Raw genomic sequence first — 19,026 nt, forward strand, 5'->3', positions numbered from 1 at the left:
AGGAGGATGTGAGTGAAACTCACTGAAATTTCGTGAGTGTGGGATGAGGGTCGTGAATCATCCGACCTTCAGCCGCCGCCAAGCCCGAGTGGGACTGCTCAGAGCCGTCCCGGGATCGGGGACTGCAGCGCTGTCCTTTGTCCTCGGGGTGTCTGGGTGAAAGTCCCCTTTATGTCCCTCTGAAAGCGCCGTGAAGGCACCGAAGCTGTGCTAGGTGGTGCCATGGGGAACTGGAGCCGACCTCTTCCAGAGCCTCGGTCCCAGTGTCCTTGTTTCAATCTGCTCTCTGGGTGACAGCAGGAGCTGCAACCTATGCTGGAGGATGAAACAGAAATATTTTTCTTTTTCACAGAAAACCTACGTGTGCCTGGAAGGTCAGATGCTGCTGATGCACCCAAGGGTCAGCAGTGGTTGTGTTTAAGATACTGCAGTGAACTGAGGCCCCATTCATTTCCCAATGAGAGAGCCGGGCAATCTCTGTGTGGGACGGGGGTCCAGGTACCCCAAGTTCTCTGAGCAGTAACCCCAATTCCCACAGTGTTGCCTCAGCTAATCGCTGCCTCAGTTTTCCTCACTCGTAAAATGTGGGGGTAATAACTGTGCATACCTCACAGAGGGCTGTGAGGATTCATTAATTAAACGATGTTCGGGAAGTGCTTTGAAGATGAAAAGCCCTATATAAATGCTGGGTGTTACTAGTGCTTAGTGAGTACCTTCACAGCCACAAGCTGGGTGTGCCTGCAGGAAGCAGAGCCATAGGCTGAGGCTTATGGCTAAGTGCCTTTAAAAATAAATATGATCAGTAAATGCTCTAGGGAGGTCAGCTTCCCTCTCCTCCCCCTGGGGGTGAGCTCCCATCTCAAAGGAACTAGGGTTTCTCTTTGCCTCCTCCACTTCTGGAAAACCAGAAGAGGTTTGGGAGTGCTGAGGAGAGAGCTGTACTTGGACTTGTGGTGGCGAGGCTGGGAGCGGAGACATCCCAGGCAGCCAGTGTGCCCGGAGCCAGACAGGCCCAAAGAGCCACGCGGGCAGTGAGAGGCTCTGTGCCAACGGGCAGCAGCAGTGCAGGGCAGCGGGGCCCGGGGGAACAGCAGCTGTCCCCAGGGCCTCGGGCAGAGCCTGGGCTGCACACCGGCACTGCCACCGGGCGAGCAGGGGCACCGGCACTGTCACTGGGGTGAGCAGGGGGCACCGGCACTGTCACTGGGGTGAGCAGGGGGCACCGGCGCTGCCACCGGGCGAGCAGGGGGCACCGGCACTGCCACCGGGCGAGCAGGGGGCACTGGCACTGCCACCGGGCGAGCAGGGGGCACTGGCACTGCCACCGGGCGAGCAGGGGGCACTGGCACTGTCACTGGGGTGAGCAGGGGGCACCGGCACTGTCACTGGGGTGAGCAGGGGGCACCGGCACTGCCACCGGGCGAGCAGGGGGCACTGGCACTGCCACCGGGCGAGCAGGGCGCACCGGCACTGTCACTGGGGTGAGCAGGGGGCACCGGCGCTGCCACCGGGCGAGCAGGGGGCACCGGCACTGCCACCGGGCGAGCAGGGGGCACTGGCACTGCCACCGGGCGAGCAGGGGGCACCGGCACTGCCACCGGGCGAGCAGGGGGCACCGGCACTGCCACCGGGCGAGCAGGGGGCACCGGCACTGTCACTGGGGTGAGCAGGGGGCACTGGCACTGCCAACGGGTGAGCAGGGGGCACCGGCACTGCCACCGGGTGAGCAGGGGGCACTGGCACTGCCACCGGGCGAGCAGGGGGCACTGGCACTGCCACCGGGTGAACAGGTGACACTGGCACTGCCACAGGGGGAGCAGGGCGCACTGGCACTGCCACAGGGTGAGCAGGTGGCACTGGCACTGCCACCGGGCGAGCAGGTGGCACTGGCACTGCCACCGGGCGAGCAGGGGGCACCGGCACTGCCACCGGGCGAGCAGGTGGCACTGGCACTGGCACTGCCACCGGGCGAGCAGGGGGCACCGGCACTGCCACCGGGCGAGCAGGTGGCACCGGCACTGCCACTGGGCGAGCAGGGGGCACTGGCACTGCCAACGGGTGAGCAGGGCGCACTGGCACTGCCACCGGGCGAGCAGGTGACACTGGCACTGCCACCGGGCAAGCAGGGGGCACTGGCACTGCCACCGGGCGAGCAGGGGGCACCGGCACTGCCACTGGGCAAGCAGGGGGCACTGGCACTGCCAACGGGTGAGCAGGGCGCACTGGCACTGCCACCGGGCGAGCAGGTGACACTGGCACTGTCACCGGGCGAGCAGGTGACACTGGCACTGTCACTAAGGTGAGCAGGGGGCACTGGCACTGCCACAGGGTGAGCAGGGGGCACTGGCACTGCCACAGGGTGAGCAGGGGGCACTGGCACTGCCACCGGGTGAGCAGGGGGCACTGGCACTGTCACCGGGCGAGCAGGTGACACTGGCACTGTCACTAAGGTGAGCAGGGGGCACTGGCACTGCCACAGGGTGAGCAGGGGGCACTGGCACTGCCACAGGGTGAGCAGGGGGCACTGGCACTGCCACCGGGTGAGCAGCTGACACTGGCACAGCCACAGGGTGAGCAGGGGGCACTGGCACTGTCACTAAGGTGAGCAGCTGACACTGGCACAGCCACAGGGTGAGCAGGGGGCACTGGCACTGCCACAGGGTGAGCAGGGGGCACTGGCACTGCCACAGGGTGAGCAGGGGGCACTGGCACTGCCACCGGGTGAGCAGCTGACACTGGCACAGCCACAGGGTGAGCAGGGGGCACTGGCACTGTCACTAAGGTGAGCAGCTGACACTGGCACAGCCACAGGGTGAGCAGGGGGCACTGGCACTGCCACAGGGTGAGCAGGGGGCACTGGCACTGCCACAGGGTGAGCAGGGGGCACTGGCACTGTCACTAAGGTGAGCAGCTGACACTGGCACAGCCACAGGGTGAGCAGGGGGCACTGGCACTGCCACAGGGTGAGCAGGGGGCACTGGCACTGCCACCGGGGCGAGCAGGGGCCAGTGCTGCCCTGACTGCCCTGCACTCAGCTAATGACATGCATGCTTTGGGGAGACAGGGGCAAATCTGTACTTGCTGCTTCTACACCTGTTGGACTGAAAACACAGATGCTGATTTCCTCTTCTCTGTGCCCCTGGAAAATCTAGTATTTAATATTCACCTGACTAGGCAGAAAGAAGAGAAAAGGGATTTTTGATTAGGTTAATGGTTTTTAATGACAGCCTGCCACATTTGTCAGATCCCTCTTGTGAAGCCTCAAGACAAGCAACCTTTTCTCTCAGATGCACTCTGTGTGTTTCTGTATTTTGTAAGCTGAGCTGAAATTTCATTTTCTGATTTGGGCAGGGAGGTGACTGCTTTCACAGGTTTCTCTGGGAACGCCAGACCTAAGCAATAACGTGTTACCTGGGGGAGATATCCAGGTGGGACTAATGGCAGAAACTGCTAAGGGAAAAGCTGCATTTCCTGGCCTAAACTAGCCTTGCTGACTGAAAATTAACAACTTAAGACCAAATGTTGAACCAGATTCAAATGTTTCTATATGAGACTGTGGCAAAAACCGGACATTCTTCTGGGACAGATGTGTAAAGTGCTTTAAAAACACATGCTAGTTATTAAATGATATCAACACCAAAATTCATCAGATATATGATTAGTTCCTTATAAACTAAAACTCTACAAAAAAAGAGCATGTAAATACCTGAGTCATAACTGAGGCTGAGACCAGAGTGTATCTGTCACATCAGGAATTCTTGCTGATGGACTGCTGAAGGGGTATCAGAGGCAAGGGGATGTTCCAAGGGCAGGACAGACGTGCTGGGTTTGGGAACACAGAGACATGTAGGGGGCAGCCAGTGGCTAACAGGCTGAGTGCAGTCTGAAGGGAGTTTTATTTCACCCATCCTGGAATGCCCCCTTGGTGTGTCCCTTATCATAAAGCCTATCAGGTGGCTTGGGCAGGCTCTGGAACACAGGCTGGGACACAGGCCTGCTGTGATACTTCAAATCTTTGTGCCTCACTTTACCCATTGATTGGAATGATAGCCTTCCCGGAGTGTTGTGGTGATTAATTATTAATGTTAGTAAAGCGTTTTGAAGATGAGGAGTGCTACATGCTGGCTAAAGATCTTAATTACCTCAGCCTCATGATTAAATTTTTATATTTACATAATGAACCAGTCACGGAAGAGGTGCAGAGATGGTCTCTCCTGGTGGACAGATTCTTATAGCTCAGTTATCTCTGCCATTATCACTATCTAAGTCGAATCAAATCCTTTTTTCCATGGGGAATCTGCTTTTGGAGTGAGCAAAGCCCACATGCTCCATGTGAGACTCCCGACATGGCAAACAGCCACGGTACCTTGGCTAATTTCAGTCCCTGCCCATGAAACTCACCTCACCCAGAACTTGTTTCAACTTCTCCAGCTGTTCTTGGCATGTGTTGAGATTTCATAAAGTTGATGCCATCAACTCCCACACATATGGCAAGGCAGAGTGAGAGAGAAAACCCACACACAGTAACTAATATATAGGGAGAAGAGGTATTTGCATGGGAGAGCACAAACATGAGGCTTTTCTCGCTGGCTCCGGTGGCTCCTGGCTGCTCATGCCGAGATGCAAAGGGATATGCAGATGGAGAGGGTGACTCAGAGAGCCCTTGCCAATGCAGAACTCCAGGAAGACACCTGATGCTTCCAGCTGGGCCACTGCATTCATTCTGGCGGTCAGCGGGGTCGTTTTCACTGCTGCCCACGCCGAGCGTGCAGCGGAGTCGGTTCCTGGCCGGGGAGCAGGGGGCTCCTGGCTGGGCACGGGGACACATGGCAGCTGCTCCCTGACACTCTGCTGAGGAGGGTTCCACATGGCACAGGGCTAGGCCACTGCAGGAGCTCTGATTCACAAAACAATCTCCCCCTGGAGTTAGTTTTGCTGAGACATTTTGCCTGTGATACAGAAGGCTTGTTCTCCTTGTGTGTCCTTTTTCCTTTTCCTTTAGAGGCAAGTGTGTAATTTTTCAAACTTTCAATGAGACTCATTTTCAATCCATAATTCATTTTCAAGATGACACCCAATTATTATCAATTTACAATCTCATCCAAGTTAGGAAAAATCTGGAAAATGCAGGCAAGGGAGGGTTTGGTCACAAACACAGAGTGCAGGCAATAACACCCATTTCCATACGCACTTTCAGATCTGGGCAGATTTCCAGGGGAATCCATGCTTGTCTCCTAGAGACAACTTCAGCAGAGGCAGAGGGGTTTTTTCAGCACTGAGCACTCACAGCAAACTTTTTCTTGGGAATTTGATCTGCCAGTTACAGGGCAGCAAGCTGGGGTACTGGGGATAGAGCCAGACTGGGAGCAACACCAGGACTCAGTACAGCCCAGGGGGATGAACCTCAGGTTCCTCAGCTCACTCAGCCCCCAGGCCCGGAGCGTGAATGGGCCCTGGACCTCCTGGCTCTGTGGGATGAGGCACCTGGCAGTGCCCTTCCTTGCCAGTGTCTCCACCTGGGATGAGAATCTCTCCCGGGAGCTCCTCAGCCCCGAGCTCCTGCCCTGCAGTGGGACCTGGGCAGTGCAGGACCCAGCCCAGCACTGCAGTCACTTCGTTAGTCACTAATGGGCTGCACACTTAGAAAGCATTTAAATCTGTTTTATGGTGATTGAAAGACTGCAGTGAGATTTTGCTAATTAGCTCATTGCATACCCAGCGAGCCCTGCAAAAGCTCGGCCACATTGTGGGGTCTCTGTTGGACACCGAGTATCAGGCTTTCCATTTCCTCTTCTGTTTATATTCTCTGTTCAAATGAAAACCACAAATCTTTCCAGGTGACCTGTTTATTAAGTGAATTTAGAGCACTTAACATTTGCATTTATTAATTTTCTAGAAAAACTGGTATTACTAGTTACTGAGAACTAGCTGCTATCTCAGATTTCACTGGATACCAGCTGCAGATCTTGCTAATAAGACTTTGGTGGTGATTAAGCCAATGACGTGATTTTTTCAGTGGCACCTGTAGCCTGCTCCAGCTTTGCAGTGACCTGCCAGGACTCAGCACCTCGGACAACACCTCCACAACCCCTGGGCGCGGATAAAATAAATGCAGAAGTCTGTCTGAGCAGATTGTTCCCACCCGTGTGCACAGAGAGCAGCCGTTCGTGTGACCTGGCTGTGCGTCTGCTCTGACCCCTGAGAGCTGCGAGGGGATGGCACCTTGGAATTATTTGTATGAATTGCATGTTCAAGCAGAACCCCAGAGCCAAGTTCCTAAAGCTGCTCATGTCCCAGTACATGATCTGATTGCATTTTTAGGGAGAATGTCTGAGTTTCTGAGCTCAGGCCCTGCATTCTGAGATGCCTTTTTCTGAAGAAGAATCTGTAGTACCTTCTTCCCAGGCTAGGACTCACAGACCCCTCTGTGCTCTGGAGTTTTGTTCTACATTTCCTTGGTTGCATGATCAGAAATGCTCCTTCAGTAATTTTATCTCATTTCTTTTCAGTAATGACAAATCTTTTCTCTTGACAAAACCACCTTTATATTCCTTTACTGGGTCACTGTTAACTCTTCTACGCTCTATATAATAACAGTGGAGATTTTTTTGTAGATAGGCTTTCTGCCAGTCTCCTTCATAAAAATGAATTACATCTGGAGCAGGTATGAACTTGGAACAATTCCTACCTCCCAGGTAAAATAACTCATCTGATGCATAGACATACCATGAATCCTGCACAGACTGAAGAGCCTGGGAAGGTGGAAGAAAATTTTTCTAATTCATAGCTGAATTTCTTCTGCTGAAGGACATGTACAACCAACTGCAAGAAAACAAATGATTGTTCTGATTAATTTTCACTGTAGGAATAATTGGTAACATTGTTCTTCTTGGCAAAGATGAATAGTTGGAACCAGACTATTTCACAAAGACAAAATATCCACAGGGAGAGATTTCTGAGGCAGTCAGAGGATGCACTCTACAGAGTGTGATTCTCATGACATTAAAGCTCTGCTAATGGTGTTGCGATTAGCTTCTAATGAAGAGAGAAATGAACCTGATAAACACAGCATAAATGTTCTATGGAAAGGACAATAAAAATATCACAATTTGGGCAAGGTCTGGCTCTCATTGAAGCCAAAAGGGTTGAATTTATTGAACTTATCCAAAACAGGAAAAAGAATTTATGACTGGAGGACGAAGAAACACTGCTGTGAGTCCGAGCCACTGAATAACTCCATACCACAGAAGAGATCCCCCAGAGTTTTGCAATAGTGACTGTTGTGTTACTTTGTGGAATTTTCTGATCCTTTGATAATGTTTCCTCCTTTTAACAGCAAAATCCACACTCCTTCTTGAAAGCTTTTAGAATATTTTTCCTTATGCTTTTATCCTAGGGAAGGCAGGACCACATTTGGTATTTAGGACAGGGAGCTGGCAATCTGGATTCTTTTCAGCTTTGTCACTAACCCGTGGTATGACTTTGATCTCCTCATTGTACAGCAGCACTTGGAGAAGCCCTGGGGAGGCTCCTGTGCCTCAGAAAGGGCCACCAAAGGCACCCCCTGTGCAAACCTGGCATTGCCAGCTCCTGCACTGGTGCTTTGCAGCCTGGCAAAGCCCACTCCCACTGCAGAGGCTCCTGGGGCTGTGCTGGGGCTGCTCAGGGCTATCTGTGTGTGGTGCTTTCCCTCTGTGGGATCTCCACAGGGTTGTAGCTCCACAGCTTTGGCTCCACTCACCTCTCCCCCACGGCCAGGCAAAGCAAGTGTTTATTTAGAAACAATTAAATTTGATCATTTAGATACTAGACTGCGAGGAAGTAAACAAGTAACATGTAAAGTAAACAAACATAAAATATTTCAGTTCTGGCTTCAATTTTGCAACCAGAGGCCAGTCTTTTAAACGCTCTCCCCTGGAATCTCAAAGAATGCTCACATGCTCAGAGACTGGCATCCATTGGTCCCAGGCTGAATATACACTGTGCTCCAACCTTCTTTGGACAACCCTTTGAAGTTCTCCACTCTTTTATTTCCTAAAATTAGGTTTTATAATATAAATGGATCTCTAATTGACTTTTACCAAAGCCAGCAGCAATGGATATTTTAGCAGCTGGGTTTAGACCTAATTGACCAGAAGGTGTGTGACCTCTGTAAATACCCCTCTGGCCCTTCCTGGAAACCAGGTGCCTTATTATTCCTGCCTTCCTCCTAGCCAGCCTGCTGGCCACTGCTTCCCACCCACTCTGAGCTGCTCCCTTTGTTTCTTTATTCTGAGTTATTAGTCTTATTCAAGGCACTGCTTACACACAGATTCTATTAACTTATGGCTTGTGGTGTTACCAGTTTCCTATAGAGGAGTTTCCTGTATATGCTACTCTGTATGAATAGAGATTATTGATCGCTAACCGTTGTTCTGGCAGGACTTGTCTGTGAGTGCAGAAATTCCTCAGCTCCATCCTTTCTCCCAGTTTCAGGCTAAAATTCTGAAAACCCTTCAAAATGCCTTCACTTTTACTGCCTGCCTTGAAAGGAGTCAATGAGCACCTCGAGGTTCTGTTGGCTGGGCTTGATTTCGGGAGCTTTGTTTGAGGTGAGGCAGCTGCCCCTGGGCACCTCGAGAGCCCCCTGACTGCTGGGGTGTGGGGTACTTGCTCTGGGGGATGAACACACTGGAAACGGCAAGCTAAATAAAAATGGGGGCTTTTTGAAAATGCCTTCATCTTTAAAATGGGACTTTCAGTTTCTAAAGGCTGCCAGGGAGTTAGTTTTGAGTCAGTCTTTGTGTGGTCATTTTCCTTCTGGAATGAGAGTGTTCTTGCACAGAATTACACTAAAATGTGTTGTCAAGAGACATTGTCTTTTGTTTCCATGAGTTTGCAAATACTCCCAAACAAGTTTGATGTAAGCCAGAGTGCCCCAGCTTTTATCTTGCCGAATAGAAGCTTCTCCCTGAGCACCACGAGCCCTGGGCTCGCTGGGAGCTCCGGGAGCTGCCGGAACGAGCACATTCCTGACCTGACAGTGCCAGGCTCTGTGCCACGGCCCCGGAGAGGTGGTTTACAGCTGCTTCAGGGGGTCTCCTGTAGTGCTGCCACAACACCATGTCGTGATGAGACTTTAATGAACTTTCTGAGCTGCCTGAATTCCTCTCATGAGGGGCATTATATGTGTACAGTTTGTTTGTATTGTTGCCTAATTATGAGCAGCAATTAAGACTTCACACCTACAATTTGTATTCACAATTTGTAAAATTCCCTTGCCTGGAGTTCTCTACTACTGCTGCCAACAAGGCATACAGCAAATTTTATTCTTTCCCCCAGTGCCATAGAACAAAGCTCTTCATCAGCCTCCCGTCTCCAGCTGGCAGCACAAAGGCCCGGAGCCGAAGCTGCTGACTCGAAGCCACTGTGGCTTACGTGTCCCTTAGCAGGGCTTGTCCACACCTCAGCCAAGAGAATGGCAATGACAGTGCCCAGGCGTCCAGCACGCAGCACCAAGCCTGATCCCGCAGATCCCCAGAGCAGGAGTGACTCTGCCACAGGACGGGCTCGCCCGGGCACTGCCACTGCCCGCAGCACTGCAGGGAGGGGTCTGCAGAAAGTGACTTCTGGGGGGGCATTCTTGTATGCATTCAGTCCTGCACTCCGCAGGTACCATCAGCTGTCAGGGACTTTCCCAGGAGCTGGCACTGTTCAGGGCTTCGTTGTTTTCCAAGCACCAGTCCTAATCCATTTAACTGTGTCCATACACATCCTGAAATGATTTGTGAAATGGGGAGCACACTGAGCACATTTATACACATCCAGTCTGCAATTCAGTTGTACTTTAAAAACACAGCTTTGGAAACAGCTCTCCTGGGGAAGGATAAAGCCAATGCTATTTTTTTTTTGACTTTTTCTGCTGTGCTATTAGGTTGGGTGGGGTTGGGCAACCCATCAGCAGGAGGGAGCAGCAGGAAGGAGCAGTCAGTCCAGCTGTTAATGGCACTGTTTGGGGAGCTCACAGCGCCGTGCCACAGCAGCCAGAGCCTTACCCAAGCGTGGCAGTTACTCATGGAAGCGCTTACCTTGGAGCCACAGGGATTGACCAGGGGCTCCGCGTTGTATTATTAATTTTGTTGCTGATTCTGTACGTTGTGATCAGAGTCAGAGGCAAACCAGAACATGGCAGCATTGTTTGGACAACCAGAACAGCACCAGTCCTTCCTTCGTGGATGCATCTCCTGGAAAACGCTCCTTTTCTGATTCTGCTGGGGAGTTTTGCAACAGCATCTAGGAAATATATTCCAATGGGAATGTCTCCAAATGGTGACTATAGCATGAGTATAAATTATTGTTAATAAATTAATTGACTTTGGGTTTTTTAGCTAGAAAAATAAACCCAGGCTCATGTTGTTTGAGTGAAACTCAATTCAGCACGGGCAACATCAAGAACAGAGCTAGGATAAAAACTACCACACAGTAAATCAAAGAGCAAGAAAAGTACAAGGCTATTAATGCTTTACTATAACATTCCTCACAGCCTCTCTGCACTGTGGATAACTGCAAGCCAACATTTTTCAACTGTCCTAAAGTATGTGAAATGTAAATGTTTAAAAGAATGTTTTTGTGCCAAGCTGAGAGTGATCATAAACATCAGCTTCTAATGGAAACATTTTCAAAAGATGCGCTCTGTGCTGCCAGCTTTTGAGAGCAACACCATGTAAATTAGGTCGGAGTCTCCTTGGATTCCTGACACTCCATTGCTGCCTTTTAATTGCCAAAAATTGTTGGATTGATGCTGTGTTTGAATTTGAAGTATGAACTGTAACTGTATTAAATATGCTGCTTAAATGTCATGTGGACAAACAGTAAATCACCTGCCTGGGATTGGTTTTGGGGACAGGCCTAAAGAAAATCTGGAGGGAAACGAAGCACTGTTCTAATTATGGCCCTTTATTTCTGTGGCATCACGAAGGTGCCTGGTGCCAAGTGGAGTTTATGGGCTGGAGGTACCTCTGCCGTGCTAATGATACACCGGGAGCAAAGCGTGACTTGCTCCTGAGCGCAGCCACTCCACCCTGGGCTGAGCTCCCTGCACAGCAGGGAGGGGACAGTGCCCAGCCACCTGCACCTGCTGAAACTGAAACCCTGCCTCTGGCAGCACACTGCTTCTTCTCAGTGACCTCCTCCTTCATTTCTCATCAGAGAATCTCAGCCAGAATGTTCAAATCTAGGAAAATGAAAAAGCCTTGGGAACTATCACCAGTTTCAGCTGACTGCTTTGGTTATATCACCCCGAGATTCCGAACAAATTTACATTTTGTAAGTGAAACATTTTAGCTTTGGGATTTAGTTTCCATTTTAGTTCAGTGCTCAATTATATTTTAAAAACCCTTAAAGCAAAATTAAATATTTGGATCAAAGTACCAAATGTCTTTTTTGTCACTGCTGCTAGTGAATCCAGTTTAGTATCTTGCTAGAAACAGAACTATCTCTGATCACAACTCAGAGCATCTCCTTTTATAACCAGTGTTCTTATTCTTCCACTTCCTATCATCCATGACAGCAGATGGTCATTGATGACATCAGGGCTAGACATGACGTGGTCATTAGTGGCTTGTGGTTACAGATCTTTGCAGGGTTTATTTTGATAAAAGTCTTGGAATAACTTCAGAAAAATCTGATTTTAGATAAACTTTCCAGGTTTTATGCACAGCCTGACATTGTTTGGAAGCAATGTGGAAGCAAAAAAAGGGGATGTTGAGAGGCAGAGAGGGCAGCTGTAGGTACCAACCCCGGGTACTCGGAGCCCTAAAGCCAGGGCTGCTTTGGAACCTGCACTGCTGAAACAGCAGTGCAGAGAAGTGCAGTCCTGGGATTTCACTCTCAAGAACAGCCATACGGTTTTGGTTCATCCTTTTCTTCATTTTCGTATGGTGCTCTGGGCTGTTCACATGCTCCATTGGCAGCCTGCTTGTGGAAGTGTGGCAGGCAGGACAGTCCAGGGGCCCTGTCCCCTATAACCCGTCTGGGAACAGCTGAACCTGATGTGAAGCTGATGGGGAGGCCTGGAGGGAACACACTGTCACTGCAGGCAGGAGAGGTGCTGAACGGGTGCAGAAGACACTGTTTGAATTAATTTCCCCTTTTTACTCTTTTGGTTGCTACAGAATCAAATATGATCTTTAGATGGAGTTAGCACCTGTGGCAAAGCAATAGATCCCAAGAACGAGCAGGAGAGGGGAGGGGACCAGTCAAGCCTCACAGCATGGGAAGATGGGAAAAGGACTGAAGAGCAGAGGATAAGAGGATGTGAGCTGTGCTCACAATGAAATCACTGGGAATTCTGCCATGAAAGCAGAACTGAGTTGTTCTTTCAGGTATGAAAAGTACTGTGAATGACAAACTGAACTCCCATTAAGAGGTTAGGACAGGAAGCTGCTTCTTCCAGGGATGAGCCAAGAAGCTGCAAAAGCTGAGTCCCTAAATTTGTGTGTTCAAGCCAAGCCTTGACAGAAGCCTTGCTTCCAGCATCCCCTGAGAGTGTCTTTTAATTCCCATTAATATCCCTTGTAGTCCTTCCACCTCTCCCTTGATTTCTACTGGCCATCCTTCTCTTTTCCATCTGATCAAGGACTGCACTGCAATCTAAAGCACACAGGAGTCAGAGGATGTCTTTGCATTGTCTTTAGTAGCCTTTGACTCAGAGCAGGGAGATCACAGTTCTTAGGTTTGTAATCTGTTTTGCAGATGAATCAGGATGTTTTGCTATTGTTTTGATTTGCGCCTCAAAAGCCCTGGAAATAACACAAGCAGCAAATTGATAAAACAAGGTTCGTGCCAATGGGACAACCAAAACGTGTCATCCCAAAACAAACAGGTCTTGATGCAGAACTAGGAATGGAGGCTAAGTATTCCCTCCTTGTGCTTTTACCACTCCGTGGTGCAAACTCCCCCAGATTATCATCAAATTGTGCAAAGAGTACCAGCCAGCAGAGACCAGCTCTGCCTGGCTCCTATGAGCCTGCCAAGGCTGTTGGGATAGCGAGGGAAGGGACACACAATTCATTTTGAGAAGGTTTTTTCCCCCCTCTTTTTTGTCGTCTTCTTTGTGGTGGTTTGTGAAATGCTGGGAAGGAACAGTACAATGAAGAGGAAATGTTCCAAGGAAACCAGGCTGCTCCATGCCATTGCCCAACCAGCACCCAGTGTACCAACCACGGAGCTTTGCATGGGATGCACATGGGGACTGGATTCTGCTGGCAGGAGGCCTCCCTTCCCCTCTGAATTCACAGAGCAGAGAAAGGGCAGAGAATCAGAGCCTCTCCATGCCTGGCAGGGGCTCTCCCTCACTCCAGCACAAATGCAGGTGCAAAGTTTTCGAGTCCAGAGTTTTTTGCACAATTTAGAGCCATAAAATGGAAGCTGCCTCTGAGCACTTGGCTCTTCCTCTCTTGCAAGTTTGGGCCAGATGCAAAAGAGGACTTAAGCACTTACAATTCCATAGGTTACTCCCTGCTCAGGATAACATTTCTTCCAGCACCAGCAGCTTTATGTCTGGACATGCCCAGAGCTGCTGGGATCTGAGCAGCTTAGTGCAGAGTTCCCACCTCAAACCCACTGGGATCCTCGGAGGAGGAAAGGAGCGTTCCTTTTCTCAGGACAGCCGGGTCAGGAACATTCCAGACCTGATGCACACCAGCAGGACCAGTCCCCTGACATGATGCAGTGGCAGCTGCTTCCCTTTAACCCTGAACGGGCAGGAGCGGCGTGGTCGGGCTGGAGGGTTTGGTCTGCACTGGAAGCTCAGCAGAGGGAGAGCCCTGGGCTCTTTGGTGTGAGGGTCAGCTGGGACTGTCCAGGAGAATGAGCATTCCCTCCAGGAGCGAGACTGGGGATCTGAACCTTTCCAACACAAAGAAACAAAAACTCCAGGCCCTTTCAAGGAAAACATAAACGTAGTGAAGTAGAACAAAACCAAAACAAAACCAGAAAAACAACCAACCAGAAAAACACACCACCAAAAAACTGAAGAAACCACAGTTATTCTGCTGGCTAATATCATGAAGACATGATGGTACTTGCAGCTTCCTGCTTGGACCTGGCTTGCTCCAAAGTTATTTTGTGTGTTAATCCTGTGGTTTAGATGATGAAGATTAGGTCTGAGTGAGCTGGTTCAGATAAAAGGGGGAAAGGCAGCAACCAAACCTTCACCCAAACTCCAGCCTAAACTTTTCTAAGCTTTAAATAAAATCAAAAATGCATTAACTTTTCTTTATTATTCCTTTGTTTTGCAATTAAGATTTTATTTGTAGGTAGTGTTATTCATCAGCTACAGTTATTCATTCAAAGCTTTGGAAGTCACAGTGTTATGTGGAGGAGAGCTCTTTCCCCTGCAAACACAAAAACACACATTCCAGGTTCCAAAAATATGTTTCTGCTGCTTCTCCTGAACTTGGCTTTTTAATGGAATTGGGATTTCTAATCCTAGTTACTGCTTCCAGTGTAACTGCCACCATACCATGCAAGTTTCTTCCCAGTTTTGGTTTCTGTGCGTTTTGGCCTGGAATGTTCAGTTACAGATTTCCTGATAAAGATCCCAGCTGACAGCCAGTAATTTGGCCAATGTTCCTCAAATAAATAGGAATATAAAACCGTGTTCCAAAATCTAGGCAGAAATGAGTGACTTATTCTCAAAAAAAACCCCAAACCCAAAACTAAAGAAACAAGAGCTGCCTGCTGCTTGGCAATTTTGAAAATTAAATTAATATTATGTTCTTTTACTTTACTACGTAATACTTTTCAGTACGTATTTTTGAATGGTTGCCTCAGCCAATAGCACACTTTAGTGCTTGATTAGCACATATTTGGCACGCAGAGCACCAGGAAAAACACCCTTACTGCATTTATTCTCGAGTTGAACCACTCTTTGCAGATGTCAAATACACACATAACAAAGCCAGTGTTTGCTCCTGTGCAGAGGCCCTGGGCATATTGGTACAGCTCTTGTAGCTACTGGCCTCCTCCTCACGCTTGTAGGTCACAGACAGGTCCTGGCAGCTCGGGGGTGCTTGGCAGCACTTTGCACTCTGTGGGTTTGACTGCACAGGGGACTGGGCTGCAGGAATATTGTCCATGGACACTTCCGTGCAGAGAATGCACTTTCCCATGTTGCAGTCCATCAAAACACAGCAAGTGCAGGAAAACCCACGGGATCTATCCCACAAGGGATACAAATCCCATGAGGGAGGAGCTGTGGGGCCAGGCCACCACAACATCAGCATCTCACAAGGCAGCTGCACCTCGGTCTCTCCGACGTGCAGGCACGTAAATGAGATGCCCAGACTGGAGTCTGGCTGTCACACTGTGTCACTGGCAAGGGGCAAGTGCCTTCAAAAACAGGCTGAGCTGCCCAAATGGTAAGGAAATGAGGATTCTAACAGTTCAGTAGGATTAATCCAAGCCTTCCAGCCCTGAAGCCCGGTCAAGTGTCACAGGAGGGTACAAGGCAGTGGGAGAGCTGTGTGGAGACTGCTGCTCACACCTGCAATCACTGATTTTGGGTGGGCACAAAGCAGGGAGCTGCTTTCTGTGCCAGCTGCTGTTTGTGCAGTGGTTCAGTCAGGAAACACTAAAAATGGGATGAGCGAGCCAGGTCCAGAGAGTGACTTCCATCATTATAACCGAAGAGACTTATTAACATTTGAACTTTCTGAGTGCTTATTCTAATTCAACCACAGAATCTTCTGAGAGTTCAGCAGTCACTAATTAAGACCTGCAACGATCTAGCTGTGGTTAATCCATGCACTTGGCAGCTTTTTCTTCAGAGGGACCGAGCACTGCACAGTGCCAGTGCTGGGAATGCCCCTCAGAGGAGCACAGGGACCAACCAACTGCACACCTTCGTGTTAACTCCCTTGCCGCTTCCATAGCTGGCAATGCTTCTGTGTGGCCTCATATCTAGGGTGAAAACAAATAACCCACTTCAAAAATAAACTGCCCTAGGAAGTGTCTTTGAAATTTTTTAATGCCAAATTACAAAAACATAACATGCAAATGTAAATAATTTCCCCTGCAGTGAATGCAGGAAATAAAGAAGTGGTATAAACAATAGGGAATTGGACAGGTCTGTTTTATTTCCCTTCCTCCTCCGTTTCCCCCACAGTGTGATTTAATAAATATTAATGAAAAAGAGAAGGAATAACACTTATCTATTAATTTTTCTGCCTTTATTTTCTGATCATGCCTAATTTAAAAGTGTTCTGGGGTTACATTTAGTCATATATATGGTTGTTTGAACCTTTTATTAGCCATGATTCATTCTGCATATCAGCATAGCATGGAGCTCATGCCTTCAGTGTATGTTTGCTCCATGATGCTCAGTTATCTGCCTGCCCCAAGCTATCCAAAGGGATGGATTTGCATGGACACTGTTCCCCTGTGGAAGAGAATGCCAGGAATGACCGGTCTGGTACTACCTGCCCAGGTGAGCTTCCATTCAAATAACGCACATGCCACCAAAACAATTCAGATCAAAGGTCTGCCTTTCGACAGAATTCAAATGTAAGGACTTCTAAAGCAATTTTAGCAGTTGGCTTTACAAATGAACTTATGTCAGCTGCTCTGTATGATGAGTGACTAAATTACTTCTGTATCTAATCTTATCTCACTATCTGTCTGTCTGTTTTTCAGCATTTCAGTGCCCATCACCGCATTATCCAGGCGCCACCATAAGATTAAGAAGCTCTGCAGTGACATTCTCAACATGGTCTGTTCAAAGGTCAGTAGCAGAGCCTTTCATTCGGGAAAAGCCCAGAGGAGGGCACGGATGTGAGCCACAGAAGGAGAGGAAAAGGAAAAGGAAAAGGAAAAGGAAAAGGAAAAGGAAAAGAAAAGGAAAAGGAAAAGGAAAAGGAAAAGGAAAAGGAAAAGGAAAAGGAAAAGGAAAAGGAAAAGGAAAAGGAAAAGGAAAAGGAAAAGGAAAAGGAAAAGGAAAAGGAAAAGGAAAAGGAAAAGGAAAAGGAAAAGGAAAAGGAGGCAGCAACTGCTGGAGCCTTTCTGGTTGTGCTCACATGGTGTGGATCTGCTCAGGTGGTGCTGGAGTCCAGGGACCTCGTGGCAGTGGCCTTTGTGCTGCTGCAGGGACTGTCACACTTGTATGCTTCTGTCACCTTGGACTTTGGCCCACATGGCCTCGGCGCTGCTGTCCCTGAGCTCCTCTCAGATGCCATTCCCGTGCTGGGTCTTTATGATTTCTGGGTGCTCCAGCCTCAGAGCAAGATATTTCTCTCAAAGAGCCCAAGCAGAGAGCAGGCACTGCAACTCAGGAACCACTTCTCTGAGAGAATATATTAGTTACATTTCATTTCCCTCCCAGTGGGCAAATCCTCCCAGCTCTCTGTGTTTGATGAAGCCAGAAAGGGTGGGTTTCAATGGACACAAAGCTACACAGGACCCATGGAATCAGGAGAGAGGACTTTGTGCCAGGACCCCCAGTCCTGCTCCCACTGAAGCTGTGGTGTCTCTGGGGACAGCCTGGGACCTCGTGTTCCGGGGAGGTGGCACTGCCCATCCCCTGCTGCTCTGCTCCAAGCAGCAACTGGTGAGTGAAAAAGTGCCAAAGCTGTTTTTTCCAGAGCTGCCGTTCAGCAGCCTGGCTCAGTCCTGAGGGGCCAAAGGCAGCGTGCTGACGTGCTGCTCAAACAAGCCCTGAGGTCCTTTGTGCCCCTCTTGGTACAGAAGCAGCCGGGGATTTACGCTGGGGGATAAAGAGGTGGTTCCAAAGTGAGAAGGAAAGAGCCAAAGTTGGAAGCTAACCACAAAACGTGGGTGTAAACGATTACCAAAGGCTTCCAGTAACTCTGCTATCATCAGAGACTGGCTTTATGGGTATGGCCTCAAGAAGTTTCCCTCCACTTAATTAAAGAGGCAGATAAGTATCTAGGTGGAGTGTGCAGATAGGTTCTGAATGAGTTATCCACTAAGGCTGGTTCGCTGCACCTATTGTTAAAGCCAGAATATAATATCAGATTAATGCATTATATTTGCCTATTATAGCACTATGTCATCATTATATGACATGTTATAATTAAAGCCCTGCATTAGAAACAAAACTATTTGGCTTGGGATAAGTTGTCTTTATGACTTCTGTGGTTATGATTTCCTCCTTTTCTTAACCCCTTAAAACTGCATAATATAGCTATTTGTAGCTGTATAAAGAAAGTTTCTAGTTTCAGATTCTAATCTCAGGTAATTCAATGTAAATAAAGTCAAAATCTGGCACATAGTCTTTTCCTGTGTCAGAGTATTTGCTAGGAGAGGGAAATCCACGTTGTTTGGGTTGACAGAATCCCAAAGATGGGCAGATTAAAGAAGAGGGTGCCTGACTTGCCATCCTTCCCAGTCATCCCTCAGCTGTCCCCAGCAGCTCCTGGGTTTGTACCATTCCCCAGGATTTCAGGAAGCTGCTTGGCAAACTCTGCCTCTTCCTTTTCCTTCCTGGAACTACACGAGGAAAAATTGTTTCTCAGAGCAGGTTCTGGCCGCAGCTGCCGGGAAGCCAGCGCTCCCAAATGTAAACGTGGAGCATGGGTGTGGGATCGCTGCCGTGAGATACTGCAGCTTGGCTAACTGACTATGCTAATGGCTTTAATTAGCCATTTGCATATGCACGCTTTTCAATTTCAGCAGTTGGTGATTCATGCAGGCAAGTGCCAGCCTCAGCCTTGCTGTCAGATTGGGGCAGAGGGTGCCAGCAGTGCCCCTGTCCCCCACATCAAACCACAGAGCCAGGGCTGGCACCGGGCAAGGCGTGATTCCCAAAAACGGCCAGGCTGGGGCTGCTGCCGAGGCAAACCTGGCAGGGCAGTGAATCCTCCTGCTGCTCTTCGGAGGCAGGTTTACTAGCCAATGTTTGCAATGCTCATATAAACCTAATTGATGTCTTTTATGTCACTGACTGGAGTGTGCACTTGTTTGGCTCGGAGATGACCACCTTATTGAGGGTAATGACGAGGGGACGCTGCCAGCAGCCGGGGGTGACAT

At 49.3% G+C, this 19,026-nt stretch overlaps 1 long non-coding RNA gene across 1 annotated transcript; it reads left to right on the top strand.

The window, feature by feature from the left end:
• Positions 1 to 12,163: 12,163 nt before the first annotated feature.
• Positions 12,164 to 17,018, top strand: LOC137484462 (uncharacterized). The gene is made up of 2 exons (XR_011004882.1): positions 12,164 to 12,362; positions 16,675 to 17,018. It is a non-coding gene; the product is annotated as an uncharacterized lncRNA (long non-coding RNA).
• The last annotated feature ends 2,008 nt before the right edge of the window (positions 17,019 to 19,026 follow it).

The sequence above is a fragment of the Anomalospiza imberbis genome, chromosome 17 (assembly GCF_031753505.1).
Source record: "Anomalospiza imberbis isolate Cuckoo-Finch-1a 21T00152 chromosome 17, ASM3175350v1, whole genome shotgun sequence".
Taxonomy (NCBI): domain Eukaryota; kingdom Metazoa; phylum Chordata; class Aves; order Passeriformes; family Viduidae; genus Anomalospiza; species Anomalospiza imberbis.